At 34.3% G+C, this 12,512-nt stretch overlaps 1 protein-coding gene across 1 annotated transcript in view; it reads left to right on the plus strand.

The window, feature by feature from the left end:
• Positions 1-2,063: 2,063 nt before the first annotated feature.
• Positions 2,064-12,512, plus strand: part of LOC149562480 (uncharacterized) — a 75,155-nt gene continuing 64,706 nt past the window's right edge. Inside the window, exon 1 of the mRNA XM_089825970.1 lies at positions 2,064-2,349. The gene's annotated coding sequence lies outside the window, so the exon portion shown is untranslated. The remainder of the gene's footprint in view (positions 2,350-12,512) is intronic.

Here is a 12,512-nt window from a genome sequence, read left to right on the forward strand (position 1 = left end):
CACAAAGAGGTAGACAAGATTTTCAATGCAACGTTTTGTTGAGATAATGAGTGTTGCACACATTGCATAATATTGTTATATTGTATTATTTTATTTTATTACGTAATATTGCACCTAGATGGACGTGCAACATGTAAAGATTCTCATGGGATATACTTGATGAGTTGTATTGTAACATTGTAATAATATTTCATGTAATTGTTTAATATTGGGGAAAAGAATTAAACTTTCAATATTAAATGTGGGGTCAATGGGTTAGGTAGCACATGGTTTACGTAATACCACTTGGTGGTTTTGTGAGACTTGCTACTATATAAGCAGCCACAAGGATAGTTGTTGTAGAGTGACAAGACAGAAGGCAAAAGGGAAAGAGTTGAGCGAGACAAGGCTTGACAAGTTAGCCAAGGGAGTATTTGTGAAGGTTGGAAGCATGGCATGGGATGTGTGGATTTATGCTTGTTCACATGGATTGCTTGGTTGTGGCTATGGCATTGAAGGCTTCCATGGTTGTATTGCAATGGTATTTTTGCTGAATAATACATGGTGATGGATGCTTTTGGAGGCTGGGTTTTTCCCTCAACGAGGGTTTCCCAAGGTATATCATGTGTCACATTTTTGTGGGTATGTTGTCTATTCTCTTGCATGTGGATTTTAATTGTATATTTATTTCAAATCTATTGTGGGTTATGTGGAAACAATTACATTCTTTCTTGCAAGTTTCCTTACGTGTTGAACACCAAAGAGATAAGTTTTGTCATAATGAACATCTTACTAATCCTATGCCATGTTGCTCATAACAAATTTTGAAACAACAACATCTATCTCACCCACAGAGGTCATCTTACCAAATACAATATAAGTACACTATAAAAATTACGATGACCACAATCTGTTGCCTTCATTACCTCACACCACTTGTCAAAAGTGAACTCTACTATAACTGCCAATTGCTAATACAACTCTAGTACACAATAGATATTGTAAACTAAGACTCTCTATTCAACATAAGCAACTGTCAAATCAATTTCCATTCCAAAATGTAAATATACGACAATATCTTCCAAAAATATAACATCTCCCAAGTGGGTGCTAACTTCCTAGAAAATAACAACATTCCACCTAATCACTTGCTATGTAGGATGTTACCTTACAAGAGGTCCTACAAAGTGAATGACAACTTAGGAAGTTAATAACTTAGGTAAACCGATTATGCAATTATTAATTAAATAATTCAACATATTAATATTTTAAGGTCAAGACTCCTTAATCCGAACAAAAATTTACATTCAATTTTAACTAGCTATTACGTGTTGATTCTATGCCAAAAACATTGAATTGGGTTATAGGGTGTGCATAAAACAATATCACCCTTAGCTCACAAGGGACTATTTATAATCCAATATTATCACAAATACTTCACAAAAAATCCCTTTATTGTTAACATTATATCTCACAAAACACTCTTACATTTGCCATTATAACATATTGTATTACTTTTTTTTTGGTGTGACAATCTTTGCCTCTTTATCAACAAGTTCCGAACCCTAGTTTAACATTAGATCATTGCATCATCTCTTTATATTTTGTTTAAGTTTGAAGTTATCCACATCACAATAATGCAATTTGCATTTATTATGTGTTGACTTCCATTTTTGTTTCAAAAGTATTGAATTGATCATAAAGCTCATCTATGATTAAGATCCTTGTATAACAAGCAAAAATAAAACATTCAAATTTTAGTTTATCATTATAAATAACAATATTTAAAAAATCTTTATTTGCATATCTAAAAGATCCAAAACATCAAACTTCATATGTAACAAAATATAATAATAAATACCACATAATACAATGACCTTTATCTATTCATCTCATACTTAATTTTAGATACCAAATAATAATCTTTTATCATGGTCAAATCCATCTCCTCCTTTCCAACTTCAAAATTTACATTTTTCTTATTTCATTGTTTAAATCAAAGTAGATATAAATTGCTAATCCAAAATTTAATCTAAACTAATTTATTTTCGTTTATGACGGATTTCTAATGTAAAATTACCATGACTATCATAGCCTCGATCGTAGCCCTCCTGCGGTGGCTGATCTACACTACAATCGGAGGGATCATTTTAGAAGTTTTAAAACTAAAACTGAGTTTTTAGGCGTGGCGATTCTGAAGATACAAAATAAATATGTTTAGTTTAGGGTAGAATTCAGGGGTAGCAGCAATGAAGATGATTTTCGCTCTCCATGATTTTAGATGTCCAATATTACACAAGTGACAGGAACATCCCTCCCACAACAGATTCTCGACCTCAGGCACGAGACGAACCTTTTGCTGTGCTACTGGTAAGATTATACCCTGTTCTCCGTCCAAAAAAAAGATATCATGGGGATCAGGAAAATGTTTATAAGTTTGTTTTTTGGGTGTCAGGCAGTCATCTGATTTGTTGTATCATGGTTATGTCTACACTTTTAACTTCTTCCATGCATTTCTGTCGGTGTTATGGAGCTTTTATAATGCGGCTCTCGGTATTTCTTCTTCTTAAATGGTATTCTGTTGGCTAACTCAAATTGTTCTGCTTTCATTTTGGAGGATGTTATTGGTTACTCATGCTGAGAAGATAACTTTCATTGCACTATTCTTTTGCCATAAACTGTTTTTTAATGGATAGCAGTTTAGAGTGGATGATATATGCATAATTTCATATATCGCATACTTTTTTCTTCTCCCCATTTTTGGCTTGCGGAAAATAGGTTTTTAGTGGTAGGAACTTTTACTTACCTTGTTTTGTTTTTGTCACATTTCTTTCCTCCACACTCCAGCTGTTGTTGGTTTATGTTTGTCTCCCGTGATTTTCAAATTGTGTAGAAAAGTTGAAAGTTTTTTTTCGATATATTTACTTCTCTCGTCACTCCATGTCATTGGTGTGTCTTGGTCCATGTCGCTGGTCACATCTTTCAGAAAAGGAGAGAGGTTAAGATCAGCTTTCTGGGTCACAGCCCTGTCCACGCAGTTGCTTGGGTTCTCTTGAACCACCGTGTGGAAACTGGAGATTTTTTCATTTTATCACATATCATTTTCAAGTTTTGGATTCCTTGGCTTTTTGACTGCATGGCCGATTTGAGTGGCGAGTTTTTGTGGAGAAGAATCTACGTTACCTGGTGTTTTACTTCATGTTCTTTCAAAGGAATATATGTTTTTTTGGCATTCGATTATTGAATAATTTTAGTTTAAGTACGATGCACAGTGGGACCACTACAACCAATATTCAAATTACAAAACTGCACGGGAAAATAGACCTTGTTGGTTCAGTTGATAAAGAGCATGTTTCTGACTCTGAATTTTATCATTTTGCTTGTTAAAGTGAAAGTGGGTTCTGGGCTCCCCTAAGGAAGCATGGGTAAGATTGATAAATGTGTCTAACCATCATCACACCAAAAGTTCAAATCATTTTGGTTGAGTTATTTTGCTGCCTTATTGCAGTATGCTTGGGAAATTCAGCTATCATAAGTATGAGTACTTTTGGAAACTGACCTTCAAGCATCTAGGCATGGCTTTGACAGGATTAGTAATGGTCTTCACGGACTTCATTGTTGGGATCATCTTTTGTTTGCTGCAGCTATAGATATTGATATTTTGACTGCAGCTATTGCAAGCTTAGTTATCCCCACTAAATTAGTAATGGTCTTCGTAGATTTCCCTTATGGGATCATCTTATGTTTTCTGTGGCTATAGATGTTGATGTTGCCGCTTACTTTCACTGAAGCTATTGTGAGCTTAGTTTGATTTCTATCAGGTGGAGATATTGATATGCTATAAAAAAGTAGCATTCTTCTCGTTAGAATCATCCTGTTGCTAACCACAGGACTTAGAAGAATACTCCTGGTAAAGTTGTAGGCAAATTGAGTTTGGGGCTTATTTGGTGGTCTTAAATTCAAATGATGTGCTCTGCACAGGAGTAATGGATGAGTGAACATACTTTGAAACTTTAGGTCAAAGGCCCAGTTTGTCATGGGCCATTGTTTCTGATGTTTATGTTGACCTGATTTAACTGCATTTCAGAAAAGTTTTGTTAGTTTTAACTCATTCCTGGTGCTAAAACCTGGAGGCTAATTAAACTGAGGCTGTGATGGTGTGAGTAGGAAGCTCTATTTTGAAGTCAAGACTCCAGCTAAGCTCTCTGGTTGCTCAGTAGTATAGAGCCGAACACTATGAACAGGAGGTCATAGTCACCCTAGAACTATCGAATTGATTTGAAATTCATGTTGTGATTTTATTTTATTGGGAATTCTATTTTGTTTCTGCAACTGTTACAATCTCACTGAAAATGTCATCAGTATCTTGTAGTTAAGGCATCAATGTTAGATGCATGGCAGCAATGGAAGTTGTCAGGTGCATATACCAAATTTGCATCCGAGGTATACATACTACAGTATAATGTAGCCAGTGCATTTTCAGTAAATCTTGTATGCACCCTGTTAAAATCACGTTATAGTGAAACTAAACTAAGAGGGAAAAAATGAAAAAAGTTATACTGAATTTCAGGTTTGCCAAGTTTCATGCAATGTTTTGTTTTAAACTTCAAGTTTGATATTTCAGTTAAAATTTTACTATACACCTAGTTTTTTTGAGATCTGCCCTCCACTCTTGTACCTGGTATAATATTATACCCTCAACTGTGTTCTTATGTTTTTAGAGTGTGTACCAGGTGTTGTGTACTGTCCTCCCATGTCGCTCAACGTATGGATCCATGTGATCTTGCAGAAAATACACAAGACGGGTTTACACTTGAATGCTTGATCTTAAAGAATTTTCTATGTTGCCAGCTTGCAGATATTTGCCCTTGAATCTGTGTATGGCTTTTGTTCAACCAGATTGGCAATCTGGGTTGGTCCTGCTGTAAATTCAACTGGGGGGCATGAAATTGCATATGAGTTTGTCTAGGATGAATCTTGGTGAAAACCATGCTTTAGGGATTTGGTACAGCTCTGTGCACAAATGCTTGACATCAGTCTATTTGATAGATAAAATGCTGAACTCATGAAGCTGTCAACATAGACCCACTCAATTTGTTGTGGTGCTTGGAACCCATTTCTTGCTAAGACCAATGCATCGATCAGTGCCATGCAATAAGGGCTCATTGCAACATTACAATAGTCTATTGGGATACCAAAAGTTGTCAAATGTCAACGTGGCCTCATCATGCGTTTCTTGATTTCACATAGCATCTTTGAACACAAGATTGCAGACTAGGAGTGTTATGAGGAATGAAAAAACCTTAGCCTTGCGATTGTGAGGGCTGATAGAACTATCTACAATTAAGAGCTCCATATCTACAGGCCAATTTACCATTGATCTTGAAGCAGCCTAATGACATTTGTCTTTCTGTTAGAATCTTTTTATGAATTGGTATATAATTTTATTTTCACTCATAAGATGCAAGGAGAACCATAGCTTCACATTTAACCTCAGGCTCTACAATATTAATGTATTTGCCAGTGTTACCTGGGGACATGTTTCCAGAATAATTTGACCTGTCCCAGAAACTCCCAGAAACCCGTCCCCTGGCTGCCCATAAAATTAATCCTTGAATTTTGATGATGTGCTGAATTCCACTTTCAAGTGAGCTCCCAATATAAATTATTTAACATAAACATTAAATATTAAGGTTCTATAATGTATATAAAATGTTTTATCCATGTTTTTATACGGACATTTAAAATATCCCTATATATTTAAATTTTTTCCTGTTTTTTTATATAGCTGCCTCCTTCTGTCCCCTGCTCTGGGAAAAAAATCCGTCTCAGTGCACATCTCAGCCAAAGATTTGCGCAAGGTGAAATTTGAGGCAATCAATGCCTCCTCTCATGTGCAGTCATAGTAGTTACATGCTACTACTTTGCCTTTGTACCTGAAGTACCATGCTTCCAAGTAGCTTCCCTAGCCTTGGTGCCACTGTTGGTTTTCACAGATACCAATTTCCTACTTAAAATATAAAAACTCAACAAAAAATTACTTTTTTAACATAAAATCCAGCAGCTAGAACAAAATAAGAAGTCTGAAATAAAATGAAAAATATGATCTCTAACAACTAGATTGAATGTAAAGCAACAAACAAAATAACTATTACATGCCTTTTCAAATGCAATTTGATAGTTGCTAACTCAAACCTAGTCATTTGGAATTGCACAATTAATTTACCAGATATGCTTGTAGATTTTCCAGATTTGCATTTGGTTTGAACCAGGTCTTTTATTTGGCACAACTTGTTTGGTGGTACAGGCAAGGTGTGAACCCAGGCAGAATCTGAGAGAACCTAGGGTGAATTCATCCATTTTTTAGTTTTTTAGTTTTTATTTCTTTTTTAGTTTTTATTTCTTTTTTCAGCCTTTCATGTTGCCTTTTCAAAAGAATTATGAAATTTATGTCTCCCACAAAAGTCTATGTAGTTTTGAAGTATTTGTTTGAGTCTGGTGGTGGGTGCTCTGCTCCCCAACCTCACCGTGTATCGTAGCAGGGACTTCGCCCTTAGACCCTTGCAAGGGTGTCTGCCCATTAAACCTCAAGAGAGGTTCTAACCCCAAACCCTGCAAGAGGCACTACTCCTAGATTCCACAACCATGAAGTTGTGGAATATAGAGCTAGAGCAAACTAACTTGGATGCTTCCACTTCCTAAATGTTACAGTTCAGTTTGACCGTGAGCATTCTTTTAATTTGAGTGGCATTGGAACTACTTATGGTTTTTCAAAATGTTCCTAAGTCATTCAATGTTACTGATAATATTGGTTTTGATGATATAGAAAATCCTTATGCTGCTTAAAATTGATTGTTTAGCTTGATATTATTATTTTAATGTTGAACTTGAAGTTTTGAACAATGCATATATCTTATAATATTTAGATGTAGTATTTAAATGACATTAGAGTTTATGGTGATTATGTTGGTTGTATTATACACTGTGTGGTATTCTAAACTTAATCACTGTTTTCAGCCTAGAAATGTGTATTTTATTTTTGGATTTTTTTTGGAACAGATGAATCCAACAACCCATTCTTTTTGTTTCTTTTTTTTGGCTGGTTCGACAAACCCAAACCAGGATTTGTTACAGAACCACATAGACGCTTAATATGACTTGCAAACAAAGTGATCTACTGAGTATAGAGCTAGGTCAAAAGCTCAAAGAAGGTGTAAAAAATTAAAATGGAACATTTTGAGTTATTAAGGAGGCAGGAAGGGGCTGATATGTTTGCACCAAGCAATGATATTAATACGACTTGCTGAGTTTTTCAATTTTGCCTCAGAACTCTTTACAAAAATCACCCACGATTTGGTGTGCACTAACTAGTTGATCTGATTTTGCATGTCACTATTGTAACACCCCGCCATGTGACCCAAAAGAAGTTAACCTAAAGTTTCACTAAGTTTGACAATTTTTTTTAAAAAAAAGGTTAAAGATAATAACTTAACAACAACAGTTATAACATAGCGGAAGCAATTAACATTCACATAAACACATACCATAAAATAGATTACAATTCTTAAGAATCCCATAATGTTGAATCGCATTTAAATTTAATTAATATTAAATCTAATATATAACACATCTATATTAAATAATAACAAGTACAAATTCTATTTAAATAATATACAAATATAGATGATGCCACTTGGCAATAAACAAAATGCACAATCATCCACTATACAGGTCACAAGGTATGAAAGGCTGAAATAATATACATCATCTTTTAAGATCTTATGAAATAAAATACAATACAATAGTACAACCATCCATCATAGAAATACAAGAACAAATAGAAAGGAACATCTGCATAAACACATCCAACAACAGCATTTGACTATTGGATCTCAATGGTATAAGAAAAAATAGTACCACTCAAACACGTGGAACCCTAAAAAGGTCCACTCCCACCGCACTAAGGAGATAAACTTAAGTCCCAAACTGGGTAACAAACTCAACAATCAAATCCAACATCTAAGGTTCAAGGCATCACTTGAAAGCAATCTAAATCAAAGGTACCAAGACACAAGTATCAACTAATCCCAGAGGCAACATAGACACGTAGGAAATTTTCCTATGCAAGCGGGCAAGTGTCATCGCATGAATCAACGCTAGAGTTACCCTAGCAATCTAACTTGACCCCGGCCCCATACTGACTCTATGCGTCATTAGTATCCTTTTGTACTAACAAGGCATACTAACGATGCATGGTTGCAACCAAGCGCTCTCTACTCCCATCCTAGTCTGTACTAGCACTTGAGGTATAGTCGAGGAAATACAAAGACTCTTATTAGGTTCATTTTATTCCCATTTAGTGTAATGTTTTCACTTATTAAACAACTTACAATGGGTTACCCTAGCAGCCACTTTGGGCCCCGACCTCCATTGCAAGCCACTTCCTGACATGACATATAGATAACCTACCCTAAGCTCAGTAAAATCAAAAGATCACAAAAGACCACATACCATACATTAGTTCTTAAACAAGCAACTAACGAGTATTGAAAAACATTGATCATAATCACAGATTCCACCAATACGATCATCCTAATAAGACTGATCCCAAAATCAATTATACATAAACCAATCCATGTCATAACATGACATCACCAAGAACAAATCATACAAACACCTCAGTCCTATAAAATTGACTGGAAAGCAATCCAAATACAATTGATCGAAGACTCAAAGGTTATATCAAATAGGTCACACCATTCACCTCAGTTTCACACAAGAACACTGGAAAGCAATAACAATCAATGCATGAAAACATCTCATAGAGCATACTTGACACATTACCGTGGTTGAGTATAAAAGATCGAGATCAAAACATCATTATGACATCACAAAATAGAACTCCCGAGCCTTTGGTAAACATCTTGACTAGCCAAAGCTATTTTAAACCCGAAAACCCCATTATTAGTAAATCACACATCACATAAAGTACATACAAAAGTAAATTCCATTAATTCATTAGGTTTTGAAAACCCTAAAGTTCAATATTTACTAAAAGTTTTTAGATTAAATCACAGACAATTCTATAATGGAAATCAATTTTCTCAAACAAGAGTTTCAACCCAGAGAACTTCTGAAACCAGAAACACAATAGACACAAAGAAGACATGAATTCAAAGAACGAACAATTACTGCACAAACTCACAAAATCTTACCTAGATCTGATGCTAAAACAATTAACGCACAAACATGCAAGAATTTCCCTTTTCCTTTGAAAACCCTTTTTTCGAAAATTGACTCCTTCAAACCTGTGTATCTAGAAATGAGCTCTAATTTCTTTAAAATAGAGTTTTTCCCCCAAATCAAGGCTTTGATCATGCAATCATGCGAAAACTCTTTGTCTTTAATTACTATATTTTAATTTTCATGCACACACTTTATGCAGTTTAATTAAAATAAACTTTATTAAATTAAAGCTTTCTCTCCCTTATTAAATCATGCAACGTTTTTAATATAATATTTATTAATTTAACTAATAATATTATTTAGAGTTTATTAAAAATAAAACTCCTAAATAAATTATTATTAAATTAATAAATATAAATACTCCTAAATTAGAACTCTAATCAAATCTTTTAAATTTAATTTTTTGATGCAAATTTAAAAAACTTTTAAATTAAAATATTCTTTTATATTTTCTTTTCCTCCACTTATTAATTAGTGTAAGCACTATTTAAAGCATAGTTTATTATTTAAATTAATAAGAATAATTAAAGCTCGTTATTTAAATGCAACTCTAATTTAATAATTATTAATTAAATAATCATAATAAAACTATATATATATATATTTTGATCGATAAATGATCGAAGCCTAGATTAATTATTATTATTTATTGTAATTAATAATTTTTATGTGTTAAGTGAATTCGAACCCAAAACCTCCCACATGAGAGGCTCACAAGTTACCATTGTGTGTTAGGCTCTTGCCTATCATAATAAAACAATATTAAATCTTTAATATTTTAATATTTTAATTCTATTTTTATCCAACTTTTTAAATTAGACTTTTAAAATAAATATATATATATTTTTTTTAAAGAGGGGTAAACGCTTTGACCTGGAGCTATGAACCAGTGAGGCCACAAACGGGGGACCTCATCCCCATGAGATTTGAACCTTGATGGCAAGGATAACAACATAACAACTTAACCAGCACAACATGCCACTATTGGCTTTAAAATAAATATATTAATTGGAAGTACATATTTAATTAATTAAATAAGTCTAATATTTCTTTAACCAATTTTCTAAATTTAAACCTTTAATTTAGACTTTTTATTTAAAGCATAAATTTAATTAGTTTTTAATTAATCAAATATTCACATATTTTAATATTTTCTTTTTAATCAAATAATATTTATTACTCAACTAATAATATTATTTAGAGTTTATTATTAAAATAAAACTCTTAAATAATAATTATTAAATTAAATAAATATAAATATGCTAAAATTAGAACTTTAATTTAATTTTTTAAATTTAATTCTTTTATTTAATTAATTTTTCAATTAATTAAATATAATTTTTTTTATATCGGAAAGAGGCCAAAGCCAAGATTAATTATTATTTTATTAAGCACGAGTAGTTTCAAACCCAAGACCTATTTGATAAGAGACTCACAATTTACCGTTGTGTTGTAGGCTCTTGCCTATTAATGAAATGTATTTAAATATTGAATTTTCTATATACAATTTTCATGCAACAACTTTATGCAATTTAAATTAAAATATCTTTATTAAATTAATTTTCTTTCTCACTTTAATTAATCATGAGACGTTTTTAATATCATATTTATTAATGTAACTAATAATATTATTTAGAGTTTATTTTTATTTTTATGTTTATTTTTTATTTTTTTGAACAAAAAGGGGTAAAAACTTTATTGAAAATTAGAACCTCAGATTACAAAACAGCAAAGGGCCAAAGTCCTAGAAACCACCAGAGACAACAAAAAGGCAAGAACCATATCATCCCTCCTCAATACCACTTACATCTTCTGCAAGAGTCCTCTCCATATCCTGACATAACTCATAGGGCATCTGCTCCTACTCATCAATCTTCTGGCCATCTATGCTTTTTGATGCCCATTTTGCCAAATAATCAGCCGCTCTATTCCACTCTCTTGGAATATGGGTATAAGACACTAAATCCATCAAAGAACTAACTTGTAATATTTGCTGCACAATTGTGGACAACTGCCAACTAACATCAGAAATTTTCCTCTCAATAAGCAAATTGACCAGGACTTGAGATTCTGCCTCACAAATCACCTTACGCCACCCTAGAGCATAAGCCTGCTTCAAAGCATATAGGATAGCCAAGCCTTCCATCCGATTAATAGTCTGCACCCTTTTATTGGCCGAGAAAATAAAAACCACTGATCCAGAAGAATCCCTACCAATTCCACCAATCCTAGCCGAACTTGGATTACCCCTGGAAGAACCATCTGTATTAATTTTCAAACAAGCAGCAAGAGGGGGCAACCATCTCCCTATCCTTTGAACTTTTTGCTTCACACGTCTAACTCTCCTAACACAAGCTGAGGTTGGAGATATCCCCTGAATACCAAGTCTGTCCACCATCTCAGCATCACCTTTCGCAAGCGGCAACACAATCTCACTCTTCGCTTCAACAGTTTCTTGGATCATTCCCATAATTCCACTCCAAACTTGTTGAATCCCCAATTTTTCGCCCCAAAAGATTCTTCGATTCCTTTCCAACCAGACTTGCCATAGTAGAAAGATAGGGCCAGCATACCAAACATCCTGCAAGAAGGGAGCCAAGGTGGTGGCCCTTCCCAATCTCATCCAAAACTCTGCTAGGGAAGAGGCATGAATGCATAGGCATTTCCAAACATTCCACTAGAAATACCAGAGTTGTAGGGTGAAGGAGCATCGGAAGAATAAGTGTGGAGAGTCTTTCTCCCCACCACTACAAACAACACACCTCGAAGGGCTAGAAAAGCCCTTCTTCCGAATATTGTCCCAAGTCAAGCATCTATTCCAAACCAAAGTCCAACCAAAGCAATTACACTTTGGTCAAGAGAACTTATTCCAGACTTTCTTCCACCAAGGAACCTCCCCCCCCACAAATTGTTGGGAGAGCAACACTTGGTACCCAGAAGAAATAGTGTAAGCACCCGTGGGATTAGGGGACCTGGCCAACACATCACTATCCAAAAGGGCGCTATAGTTATGACAAGAAAGAATGTAATGAAGCTCAACACGCTCCATCTCCAACCCAAAAATGGGCCATTCCTCTGGGCGCTTCCATCTCGCTTCCACCAACTGCCCCTAAGAGGAAAAGAACTTAAAAGTCACACACCCTTGTCCATCTAGCTTCACAAAACTTCTAGGACAATATATTCAAATGTTGATATTGGACGGCTATGGGAAGGTAGCCATCCCAAGAATCATGCCAGAAATGTGCCTTTGTCCCACTCTTATAGATCCAGAATAGGCCACCCTTAAT

The sequence above is a fragment of the Cupressus sempervirens genome, chromosome 4, assembly GCF_028749045.1.
Source record: "Cupressus sempervirens isolate cs-2001-9-10 chromosome 4, ASM2874904v1, whole genome shotgun sequence".
NCBI classification, from domain to species: Eukaryota; Viridiplantae; Streptophyta; class Pinopsida; order Cupressales; family Cupressaceae; genus Cupressus; species Cupressus sempervirens.